Source organism: Schistocerca piceifrons, chromosome X (assembly GCF_021461385.2).
Source record: "Schistocerca piceifrons isolate TAMUIC-IGC-003096 chromosome X, iqSchPice1.1, whole genome shotgun sequence".
Classification (NCBI taxonomy): Eukaryota; Metazoa; Arthropoda; class Insecta; order Orthoptera; family Acrididae; genus Schistocerca; species Schistocerca piceifrons.
This window is the reverse complement of record NC_060149.1, coordinates 840,745,908-840,759,541: the sequence shown is the minus strand read 5'-3', so window position 1 is coordinate 840,759,541 and position 13,634 is coordinate 840,745,908. Positions and strand designations below refer to the sequence as shown.

Genomic DNA, 13,634 nt, shown 5'->3' with positions numbered 1-13,634 from the left:
GCACCGTTGCTATTTTTTCGGGGTGGACTCAGCCTCGTGATGCCAATTGAGGAGCTACTCGACCGAATAGTAGCGCCTTCGGTCAAGAATACCATCATAACGACCGGGAGAGCGGTGTGCTGACCCCACGCCCCTCCTATCCGCATCGTCCACTAAGGATGACACGGCGGTCGGATGGTCCCGGTAGGCCACTCGTGGCCTGAAGACGGAGAGTACTAATAATTTCCTATTTTAACGTGAGCGACTGTAAAGCCATAGAATAAAAGGAAAACATTCATGTCTCTGGGCAGGGCATTTGGACTCCGTCGTCCGTTAGTCCCTTCGTATGCATGCCGATGCGAAGGAGGAGAATATAATGTTTTATTTTTCACTTGAGATCACCAGCCTCTTCGTTTTACATTACGATGTCCTGATTTCTTTGTCGCATGATATGGAAGCGTGCATATGCGTTTTCGAATCTTCGGGATTGATTAGAGAAGTTTATTTCCCGCAGAAGTAGCCACACCGAACTTCAGATTTACGCTTCTTTTCTCTCAGTTTGAACTTCAGAAATGTCCCGCAAAATAACATATAGCAAATCCTGATCCATCTCAGTCTTTATGTTTGTCCAGTAAAAGAGCATGCCACAAATTGTGAGCTTTCCCGGTTTTTCTTTTTCACTCTACTGGGTAGCCTAACAGCGCCAAGAGGACGTCGGTTTTTGGGGAGGCTGGTTTTTGGGGATCACTCTTCCTGCAGAGTCCGACGTGTGAGTATGGTTCGTCCCTTGGAACATGATCTTAGTATACGTCGGGCTGTGTTGTGCGAGGTAGGGTGTTGTTAGATTTGAAAGTATTAGTACGTTCATGTTCAGTTACTGATCTACTGTGCTTTTTGTATATTCTTCGCATGTGATACCAATAGACTCCTGTGCAACTTAAGATCTTGTGTTCATACTCCTTTCTTCCACACTATCTGTCTGTGAATAAGACTTGCGTTGCCTTTTTGCCTAATTATTCAATGTTGTTAGTTAAGAGGAGTGATAATTGAGTGAAATTAACGGCAACGAAATTATAGTGGTGGAGCGGACTTGGTGTGTTTCATGAATGATGGCCCCACGTCCGTTTCTTTGTAATCTTGAGTTCCATTATTATTTCTTCTTCCTCTCAGTTTCAGCGAGCTTTACCATTATAATTCGAATGCGGGCTGTAAACTTTCTTTCTCGAACCAAACCTTCGGTATAATGACGTCCATTCTTTGTGTGGTGGTGGACACCACGTGGCTAGAAACGTGTTTTTTATGATCAGTAATACTGGGGCGTGACGAGACTCGCAAAGAGCGCTTTAACAAACCTTCCTTATTTAACATAGTTCAATCTAATTAAATAGAAGAGCAGCACGTATACAGGGTGGTCCGTTGATAGTGACCGAGCCAAGTATCTCACGAAATAAGCATCAAATGAAAAAAACTACAAAGAACGAAACTCGTCTTGCTTGAAGGGGAAAACCAGATGGCGCTATGGTTGGCCCGCTAGATGGCGCTACCATAGGTCAAACGGATATCAATTGCGTTTTTTTTAAACAGGATACCCCATTTTTTATTACATATTCGTGTAGTAGGTGAAGATATATGAATGTTTTATTTGGAACTCTTTTTTCGCTTTGTGATAGATGGCGCTGTAATGGTCACAAACGTATAAGTACGTGGCATCACGTAACATTCCGCCAGCGCGGACGGTATTTGCTTCGTGATACATTACCCGTGTTAAAATGGACCGTTTACCAATTGCAGAAAAGGTCGATATCATGTTGATTTATGGCTATTTGATCAAAACGCCCAACGGGCGTGTGCTATGTATGCTGCTCGGTATCCTGGACGACATCATCCAAGTGTCCGGACCGTTCGCCGGATAGTTACGTTATTTAAGGAAACAGGAAGTGTTCAGCCACATGTAAAACGTCAACCACGACCTGCAACAAATGATGATGCCCAAGTAGGCTAATCCACACATCAGTAGCAGACAAACTGCGCGGGAATCGGGAATCTCAAAAACGTCGGTGTTGAGAATGCTACATCAACATCGATTGCACCCGTACTATATTTCTATGCACCAGGAATTGCATGGCGACGACTTTGAACATCATGTACAGTTCTGCCACTGGGCACAAGAGAAATTACGGGACGATGACAGATTTTTTACACTCGTTCTGTTTAGCGACGAAGCGTCATTCACCAACAGCGGTAACGTAAACCGGTATAATATGCACTATTGGGCAACGGAAAACCCACGATGGCTGCGACAAGTGGAACATCAGCGACCTTTGCGGGTTAACGTATGGTGCGGCATTGTGGTAGGAAGGCTAATTGGCCGCCATTTTATAGATGGCAATGTAAATGGTGCAGTGTATGCTGATATCCTAAATATTGTTCTACCGATGTTACTACAAGATGTTTCACTGCATGACAGAATGGCGATGTACTTCCAACATTATGGATGTCCGGAACATAGCTCGCGTGCAGTTGAAGCGGTATTGAACAGCATATTTCATGACAGGTGGATTGGTCGTCGAAGCACCATACCATGGCCCGCACGTTCACCGGATCTGACGTCCCCGGATTGCTTTCTGTGGGGAAAGTTGAAGGATATTTGCTATCGTGATCCACCGACAACGCCTGACAACATGCGTCAGCGCATTGTCAGTGCATAAAGCGAACATTACGGAAGGCGAACTACTCGCTGTTGAGAGGAATGTCGTTGCACGTATTGCCAAATCCATTGAGGTTGTCGAACATCATTTTGAGCATTTATTGCATTAATGTGGTATTTACAGGTAATCATGGTGTAACAGCATGCGTTCTCAAAAATGATAGGTTCACAAAGGTACATGTATCACATTGGAACAACCGAAATAAAATGTTCAAACGTACCTACGTTCTGTATTTTAATTTAAAAAACATGCCTGTTACGAACTGTTCGTCTAAAATTGTGAGCCATATGTTTGTGAGTGTTACAGCGGCGTATCCCTAAGCGAAAAAAGTGGTCCACTAAACCATTCATATTTCTTTACGTACTGCACGAATATGTAATATCAAATGGGGTTTCCTATTAAAAAAAAACGCAGTTGATATCCGTTTGACCTATGGCAGCGCCACTGGTTTCCCCCTTCAAGCTAGACAAGTTTCGTTCTTTGTAGTTTTTTCGTTTCACGCTTATTTTGTGAGATATTTGGCGCGGTCACGATCAGTGGACCACCCTGTATAGCAAGCATCACAACACAGTTAGCCATCCAGCAGTGATGATCAGTTAAAAGACACAACATACTTGCAAGGTAACTACTTTTCGACCTGCCCTCGGCCCTCGTTCACTCGTTGCACACGCGACATTAGCCGCCCTCCCCCGCCATCCCGTCCACTCCATTTGGCAGAGCTATGCTCGAACACAAGTTTAAGAGACCTTGTCACGACGGAAGCCCGGAGCCTCCCGGACCTAAGAGAAAAGATACTTGTTATATCTGCCGGAACGGGTCTGGGGTTCGTAGGGTGGAGGGCGGAGGATGGCTGAGGCAGGCTGGCTGGAGATTCCACGAGTCAAGGCGGCTGCTGCGTTTCGGTAAATGCTCGCTTAGGGTGGTCAGCTGAGACTGTGACATTTTTATCAATGACGAAGGTCTTGTGGTTGCGGGAGATAACAGCGAATGAAGAGGGGTCAATGGAGACCTGACGGCATCGTCCCTGATCCAAACCTTAGCACAGGTGAAAAGGCCTTTGGGAATAAAGAATGGTAGAGATAGATGCCGCAGCGGCGGAAAAGGATACTGCAAGCGCATGAAAGCTTGTAATTTTTGCAGAAACTGGCCATATTCACCAGTTTCCCAACTGTGCAGGGGAAATGAGGCGAAAAATTCTCCCGTGGCCTTTAAGCCCTCACCGTAGAATAATTTTGCTGCAGAGCATCCAATATCCTCTTTTAACCTACTGTGTAGTCCCAACAAAACCATAGATAGGGCAGCCGTCCTTGCTTCACGGTGACAGGCCAGTGAAACCTTAACGGTACGGTGCATACGTTCTATCATTCCATTACTACAGGGATAGTAGCTCGTACGTCGCAGATGCTCGTAACCTGTCACGAGTATTAATTCGGAAGAGGTCCTACGATGTCAACGTGAATGTGAACTAGTCGACCTGTAGATGAAGGGAAAGAGTCCACGGGAGAAGTCGTGTGACGGCCTACTTCACTTTTCTGCCGGGGAAGGCAACTTCGTGCACAGTCCTTACGTTCTCCCGACCATACCACTTTGGAGGCAGCTAACTTGGTCAGAGCGTTAAAGCCAGGGTGCAACAAGACGTGTAAAACATCAAAGACGGCCCGTCTCCAACGAAATCGAATAAGAGGTCGCAACATATTGCGAGATGTCACACCAAATGCGGCATTGAGAACCCTGTAATTCCACATATTCAAGTTTCAAACTGTTAATTGCAGGATCGAGGCGCTCTTGTTGCAAAAATGCGTCCGATTCTTGGTCTGTTGCGGCAGCTGCCCAATCGATACACGTCAAAACTATACAACTGCGCGGCAAGTAGTCCGCGACAGCATTGTAGGTCCCCGGGATATGGAATAAATTCCGCGTAACGTACCTGACGTAGGGCCTTTAACTCAGAAACCGTTGAAAAAGTGAAGTTAAGAGTTTGTGATCTGTGTAGATTTTGAACTTCACACCTTCCAAGTATTGTCGAAAAAATTTTGACAAGGAGATATATAGCAGGCATTTCACTATCAAATGCACCCCAATTCTTTTGTCGTGGAGATGGACCTTTCGATAAGAAGGCTAGTGGCTGCCGAACTCCAGATGACCATTGCTGGAGCGCTGCGATTGCAACAGACTGGCTAGCATCGAAAAAAAAGTGCCATCTGTTCACGGAGGACAGGATGAACCAATAACATAGAATTCGCTAAGGTCCACTTGAAGGTTTCGAAGGCCTAACTGGAGTGCTCCTGGACACTTCGAAGACAGCCTGCCACTGCAGTAGTGTGCACTTGTGTTGCTGGGATGGCCAGATCTCTAGTACAAGCCGTGCAGGTAACTCGCCTCGCCGCTGGCGTACCGCTACAAGATGTCATTGTCACGAGATTATGTGGCCCTGACATGAAACAGGTTAGGTCTTCTGCCTCTGCCTGCAATGCAGCGGGAGCATTATTGTACATTCTCATCTCACTGAGCGCCAGTTTATTTACAAAATTTATTCGCATGCGCGAATTTTCTTCACTCTTAGCATTTATATTTAGCATACGCTGTCCGATCAAAAGTATGCGGACATCTACTAATAATGATACTGCTGTCTCAGCGATCGGATACCAGCACATTCCTCGTAACAGTCGTCAGTTTTGCGGCGCAGCTGGTTCCCATCCTCAACATTCAGTCCACCTACCTCAGTAGGCTACTTGTTGCCTGCGCCTTGACTCTGCGTTGATAAGTACTGGCTCAGTCGAAAACAGCAGCGTTGAAGAAAAATTGACTTAATACCCTCCAAGCAAAGGCCGCATTACTCAAGCTTGGAGGCAGCATCTGAACGTTCGTAAAATATTCTGGCTTTCGGGATTCTAAATAGCTTTCTTCAAAAATTTTAAATTTCAATCGATTAGGTTCTATTGCCTCCAAAACGTGTTGTAAATTGCTATCAAGTCCAAATTTAGTTTAAAATTAATATTGTTTGATGTAAGCTAACTGCCGGCCGGTGTGGCCGAGAGGTTCTAGGCGCTTCAGTCTGGAACCGCGCGACCGCTACGGTCGCAGGTTCGAATCCTGCCTCGGGCATTGATGTGTGGGATGTCGTTAGTTTAGTTAGGTTTAAGTAGTTTTAAGTTCTTGGGGACTGATGACCTCAGATGTTAAGTCTCATAGTGCTCAGAGCCATTTGAACCATTTGCAAGTTAACTACTGTATTTAATACAACTTCTCCACGCGAAAGTAGCCACAAGTTTATCAGTCCGACCCGAATAAATTTAGCGTTCCATACAGTCACTAACCTACAGTTATTCGCGGGTTACTACATCGAGTCGTTCAGTGATCTTCTTAGAAACAAGTGCTCGCCCGAGTGTTCCGAGATGTTCACGAAACACGCCACGCAGAGTAAAAGTACAACAACAAAGTTCACACACAAACAACTTCCAAACAAATCCTCTTAAAATTTCCAGACTTCCGTTATAATGTTAAAGCTAAACTTGCTTCAAAATTCCGACAACAGAACCGACAGAACTTCAGAATTCTTTCATCTTAACAAAAATTCGCGTGCAGTGGTTCCACATTGATCTGTACAATAAGACGGTTCACCAGCGACCCTTAAAGACACAGAACTGTATGACAAAGAGTGGTAACTGCTTAATTACTACCGGCAGTTTACTTAGCCAGCCAATCGGAACAGCTCCACTCCTCGAATACTCGCGGTAATACCTAAGTCATCCAACAGAATCACACAAACCAATTTATAAGAGAAATTCTTTATTTACGAAACCAAATTTAATTTAAATAAAACAAATAACGGTTGAAAATACGTTTCAAAAACTAACTGATCTAATAAGAGAAATTCTTTATTTACGAAACCAAATTTAATTTAAATAAAACAAATAACGGTTGAAAATACGTTTCAAAAACTAACTGATCTAATAATTAACTTGCCGGCCGCGGTGGCCTACCGGTTCTAGGCGCTTCAGTCTGGGACCGTGCTGCTGCTAGGCTCGCGGGTTAGAATCCTGCCTCGGGAATGGATGTGTGTGATGTCCTTAGGTTAGTTAGGTTCACGTAGTTCTAAGTCTAGCAGACTGATGACCTCAGATGTTAAGTCCCACAGCGCTTAGAGCCATTTGAACCATTTGAACCAATTCTCTTTTGGCTGCTTACATACAAAAGCATGCACACCAGGATACACGTTACATACAGTGCGTCGCATGTTCATGATTGCGAGAGAACTCTCCCACGCATACTTTCACACTTTAAAATAAAACATTCACACTTTACGTATGCTCTCCACACCGTCTCTCATTCTCTCCGCAACATTCACTCAACGAAATATAATTAAATAATAATTTTTGAATTAGTTATTATTACGTCATCCAGCTATTGTAATGAAGGCAAAGAATATTGTAGAAAATCAGTTTATATGAAGTAATCTTTTTAGTTATCGTTTCAATTGATATTATAAACGAATGCTTTATAATTCCTTGCTCAGTTTTGTAGCAGCAGTAGAGTTGTTAAGCGCTTTAGGTAAAATTTTATATCTCGGAAAGTAGTGAAGTTACCGAACTAAGATTTTTGCAGTGTAATTGCATTATCAATACAAGTTTTCATATGGAATATGAAAACGAGCGAATCGATTTTAATACTAGTCATTTCGATTCATTACGAGTGTGCACAACGAAATCGTACGCACAGTAGTCAGCTCATGGTCCTAGTGCCCAAGGCGACAGCTGCGCTTATATGAGACAAAAAAAAACTGCTCTCTCCTGCTGAACAGCAAGACATGAACGGCGCGTAAAGCGTCGGAATAAGTTGCTATGTTACAAGGTGCATTTTCTCAGGTGTTTCGATAAATATTTGCAATTTGTTTTTTGCGATATGTAGCTGCAGTCAGCACAAAGAAACACTGGTCATTACGCTTTTAACGCGATCCCCATTGCCAACAGAGACGGACAATTTGTTTTGCGTTAAAAACAGAATTACTCTACGGTGAAATTATTCTTTTCGTGTACTACGTTTTTTCCGTCACACCATGTTGCACAGAGACGAGTCAAACAATTGCACTTGACTCAACGAACTGACGTTGCAACTACACTCCTGGAAATGGAAAAAAGAACACATTGACACCGGTGTGTCAGACCCACCATACTTGCTCCGGACACTGCGAGAGGGCTGTACAAGCAATGATCACACGCACGGCACAGCGGACACACCAGGAACCGCGATGTTGGCCGTCGAATGGCGCTAGCTGCGCAGCATTTGTGCACCGCCGCCGTCAGTGTCAGCCAGTTTGCCGTGGCATACGGAGCTCCATCGCAGTCTTTAACACTGGTAGCATGCCGCGACAGCGTGGACGTGAACCGTATGTGCTGTTGACGGACTTTGAGCGAGGGCGTATAGTGGGCATGCGGGAGGCCGGGTGGACGTACCGCCGAATTGCTCAACACGTGGGGCGTGAGGTCTCCACAGTACATCGATGTTGTCGCCAGTGGTCGGCGGAAGGTGCACGTGCCCGTCGACCTGGGACCGGACCGCAGCGACGCACGGATGCACGCCAAGACCGTAGGATCCTACGCAGTGCCGTAGGGGACCGCACCGCCACTTCCCAGCAAATTAGGGACACTGTTGCTCCTGGGGTATCGGCGAGGACCATTCGCAACTGTCTCCATGAAACTGGGCTACGGTCCCGCACACCGTTAGGCCGTCTTCCGCTCACGCCCCAACATCGTGCAGCCCGCCTCCAGTGGTGTCGCGGCAGGCGTGAATGGAGGGACGAATGGAGACGTGTCGTCTTCAGCGATGAGAGTCGCTTCTGCCTTGGTGCCAATGATGGTCGTATGCGTGTTTGGCGCCGTGCAGGTGAGCGCCACAATCAGGACTGCATACGACCGAGGCACACAGGGCCAACACCCGGCATCATGGTGTGGGGAGCGATCTCCTACACTGGCCGTACACCACTGGTGATCGTCGAGGGGACACTGAATAGTGCACGGTACATCCAAACCGTCATCGAACCCATCGTTCTACCATTCCTAGACCGGCAAGGGAACTTGCTGTTCCAACAGGACAATGCACGTCCGCATGTATCCCGTGCCACCCAACGTGCTCTAGAAGGTGTACGTCAACTACCCTGGCCAGCAAGATCTCCGGATCTGTCCCCCATTGAGCATGTTTGGGACTGGATGAAGCGTCGTCTCACGCGGTCTGCACGTCCAGCACGAACGCTGGTCCAACTGAGGCGCCAGGTGGAAATGGCATGGCAAGCCGTTCCACAGGACTACATCCAGCATCTCTACGATCGTCTCCATGGGAGAATAGCAGCCGGCATTGCTGCGAAAGGTGGATATACACTGTACTAGTGCCGACATTGTGCATGCTCTGTTGCCTGTGTCTATGTGCCTGTGGTTCTGTCAGTGTGATCATGTGCTGTATCTGACCCCTGGAATGTGTCAATAAAGTTTCCCCTTCCTGGGACAATGAATTCACGGTGTTCTTATTTCAATTTCCAGGAGTGTATTTACTTGCAGCCGCTCCGCAACATCAATATCCAAAAGATGCATGTAGATCACCATAAATACGTGACTTTTATATTGCTTTGGCAGGGTAGCGAATCAGAAAACAAATTAGTTCTGTTCCTTCTTGCAAGTCTATTAGCAAAGACCATTAGGTAATTTTAATCTCCTGCGTTACACTATTTTTAAAACATTCCACATCATCCTGGATGTACGTTAACAATTCTTCTGCTCCACATCAGTGTGCCTTTTCTGTATAAAACCTAAATTTTAAAGCGTTTGCAAACGAGTGGCCATTAAATGCAGTTAGTTTGTTAGTTTTAAACTCTGCAAAGAGCTGCTCTGTTGCTAGGTCCACAACAACCAGCCTGTCACATGTGAATATAATGTTTGAATATAATGTAACCATCCTTTTCAAGCAGATCCAAACAGGGTTGGAGCTTTATAAACAGGTTTTTCGTGCTTTCTTTAACATAATAAATACTCTCGAATCCATCATTTTTGGCCAGTACTCTATCTTATGGCAACTTATCATTAGTACTGACAGTAAATGCTGATGCATTATATTATCCACTTGTATCTAAATTTCCCCATACGCCGTGTTCAGGATAATATTTGAGCCGTGCCTGCAAAGCTGCAATGATTTCTATTTATTCCAGCAGCAATTTATATTCCTCCTTCATGTTAGTTGTTTTCGCTTTATACTCCAGCTGTTGTTTTTTGACTTCGACCTCTCCCATTTCCAGTTTTCTTTTTCGTACACATAACACACGAAGGGTGCTAAAAGGAGAAATTTCTTTAATGTGGTATCGTTTATGTCTGTTGATACATTGATTCTTTCTCTTAAGACGTATGTTGCAACATTATTCATGGGAATCAATCCTAATTCACCAACATCTACATTTGATGGTATTGTGAAGGCCAGTACCATAGAGCGATAAAAATATGTTTCTACAGCTTTGATATAAGACTTATGTATAATGTTTGTATCATTTTTGTTGCAGTCTGCATTAACAATCTCCACATAGTTTACAGGCCAATAATTGAAACTAACGCTGACAGAATATACTTTACAATCTTGTCTCAGTTATGATAATCTAGAAGGTTTGCTTGTGCGCAAGTCAGCTTTCTGGTTTTCCTTTTGGCGCACTAAACGAACTGCAGGACACTATTAAACGCCACAAAGCAGCTGTTCTATAAGTTATTCGTTGCTTGTCACCATACGGAAGTGACTGGCACAAGGTACAGCGGTGCACCCTATAAATACTGTTAGTACCCTTAGACAGTCGTCCACAGGACATAACACACGTCCACTCTGAAGTTACCGAAAGAGGCTTCAAGTCTAGTTATATCAGTTGTTTCCAAATGAATATCAGCGTCTTAAGGCCTTGTAGCATTTATTGCATTCAAATTACAATTATAAATAATACCTTGAATGAATGAGCAACTCAAGTTGTTTTGTTTGGATACTTCTGCACGTGTACTGTTACCTGTGTCTTCTGTCAGAAAGTGATAGTAGCAAAGACAGCGACTAGGGAAGATTTCCTGGATCGTGTCGTCTTCTGCGATGAATCGACATGACCCCTAAGTGGAAATGTGAACAGACATAGTGCGCACATCTGGTGGCCAGAAAATCCCCATGAGACGATACAGTTGCAACGAAACTCCTCTAAACTGATTATTGTGTCTGCCATATCCCGGCGGACAGCTTATGGGACTTCCTTTTTCGGTGAAGCAACTGTAACTGGTATTTTTTATCTTGATGCTCTAGAACTATGGCTCTTTCCTGTATTGGAAGGAATTGAACCACAGAACTTCATTTGGGAGCGAGATGGTTACTCACTGGCATAATTCAGTACGTGACTTGTTAAACGACGTTGTGCGCGACCACCTGATTTGCCGCAAGGGGCCGAGTAACAGATGTTTCGCAGGGCCTCCACATTCAAATGATCTGATGCCATGCGACTTTACTTTTGGGGGTTCATCAAGGATCATGTGTACCCGACTTAAGAAACAGAATTAAGCAATTGTTGCAACAATTACTCAAGACACAATGATCAAGACTTGGGAAGACCTCGCCGATCGACTAGATGTCCGCTATGTGACGAATGGTGCTCACACCGAACACGTGTAAGAAAAACTAAGTTGCTCTTTCATTTTTTTTTTTTTAGTTTATCAGTTGAACGTAATAAATTCTACAAGGATTTAAAACCTTGATATTCATTTTGAAATATCAGGTACTATACCCTTCAGCTTCCCCAAGGATCGGTGCTGGGGCCACTGCTGTTTCTTATTTATATAAATGATATGCCTTCTAGTATTACAGGTGATTCAAAAATATTTCTGTTTGCTGATGACACCAGCTTGGTAGTGAAGGATCTTGTGTGTAATATTGAAACATTATCAAATAATGTAGTTCATGAAATAAGTTCGTGGCTTGTGGAAAATAATTTGATGCTAAATCACAGTAAGACTCAGTTTTTACAGTTTCTAACTCACAATTCAACAAGAACTGATATTTTAATCAGACAGAATGGGCATGTTATAAGCGAGACGGAGCAGTTCAAGTTCCTAGGCGTACGGATAGATAGTAAGCTGTTGTGGAAAGCCCATGTTCAGGATCTTGTTCAGAAACTAAATGCCGCTTTATTTACCATTAGAACAGTATCTGAAATAAGTGACATTTCAATACGAAAAGTGGTCTACTTCGCATATTTTCATACGCTTATGTCATATGGTATTATTTTTTGGGGTAATTCTTCTGATTCAAAAAGGGAATTTTTGGCTCAAAAACGGGCTGTTCGAGCTATGTGTGGTGTAAGTTCGAGAACCTCTTGTCGACCCCTATTCAATAGTCTGGGAATTCTGACATTGCCCTCACAGTATATATTTTCTTTAATGTCATTTGCTGTTAGCAATATTAGCTTATTCCCAAGAGTTAGCAGCTTTCACTCAGTTAATACTAGGCAGAAATCAAATCTGCATGTGGAATGCACTTCCTTGACTCTTGTGCAGAAAGGATTGCAGTATCCTGCTGCATCCATTTTCAATAAGCTACCACAAGAACTCAAAAATCTTATCAGTAGCCCAAACGCTTTTAAGTCTAAACTGAAGAGTTTCCTCATGGCTCACTCCTTCTATTCTGTCGAGGAGCTCCTGGAAGAGCTAAAAAATTAAGCAAATTCCAGTGTTACATTCTTGATTTTCTTTATTTAAACTAACGACTTGTCGCCTGAATATGTTTCTTTTATTTCATTTTATCTGTTTCTACAATCGTGTTATAATTTCATGTATTGACTCGTTCCATGACCATGGAGACTTCTCCTTAATGTGGTCCCACGGAACAATAAATAAATAAATAAAAGTAAGATGTAAAAGTTTATCATAGACGCATATCAGGACACTTTAAAAAATCGATAAGGAGGTTACATGAACTTTGTTCGCTCCGGGGCTTTTGACTAGACATACAAATTTGTAAAACATCTTTACTCTACAGTTGGAGCTCATCCATGATGAATAGTCACTCTCACCTGTCTTATCGTAATTTACAATCACGCTGCTGTTTCCGTGGCAGTGTCCTTGCACATAGAAGTCATAGTTTGATCTTAGGTAGTCACACATCTCCATTTTGTTAAAAATCGCAACAAAATCTCACGTTATATCAAGGTCTATAAGATAATACTCATCTACAGGATATAAGATAATACTCATCTACGCGATAACACTGTGTCCCGGATGGCGCAGTGGTTACCGCACGTGCCTGCTAAGCAGGAGTCCCGGGTTCGAATCCCGGTCTGGTACACGTTTTCGCGCGTCGCCACTGATTCCGCTTGATGTCCCCTTGCAGCTGAAAGCAGTTATCCCCCTTCTATTTACATTAAGTTATATTTTCCGTTGCACCTGAAAAGACCGTGTAAATGTTGCTGAAAGTGAACCCTTTAAGAAACCCGATCTTGAAATTATGCAACAGGTCTATAAAAAGAATGTCCGTCACGAGATACCTATGCAGCTTCTTGGACGAGCAAAAAAATATAGTGCACATATTGAAGAAATAAGCAAGATAGGCCGGAATATGGTTTTCTCCCAAATATAAATCAGAGATAGAGAATGAGGCAAGTAAATCCATAAAGAGGTCTCACACATTCCTTGACGCGCCATGTGATGATGTGGGCCGCTCAACTGCGCGGTTACCAGTGCTCGTACACTTTCCCAATCTTTACACAGTCCAGTCTCGCCACTTTCACGAATGATGATGAAATGATGCGGACAAGACAAACATCCAGTCCTCGAGAGGAGAAAATCCCCGAGACTTCCTAACTTCATATACTTTTTTTGACCATCAGTCCTGATGTTAGATTTCTCGCTGTTCTCATTTAAGCTACTTCCCTCAATGAAATTCTGATGGAATTTT

At 43.7% G+C, this 13,634-nt stretch overlaps 1 non-coding gene across 1 annotated transcript; it reads left to right on the top strand.

Annotated features, from left to right (window-relative positions):
* Nucleotides 1-12,951: 12,951 nt before the first annotated feature.
* Trnas-gcu lies at nt 12,952-13,025 on the top strand. The gene has a single exon. It is a non-coding gene; the product is annotated as a tRNA-Ser (tRNA).
* The last annotated feature ends 609 nt before the right edge of the window (nt 13,026-13,634 follow it).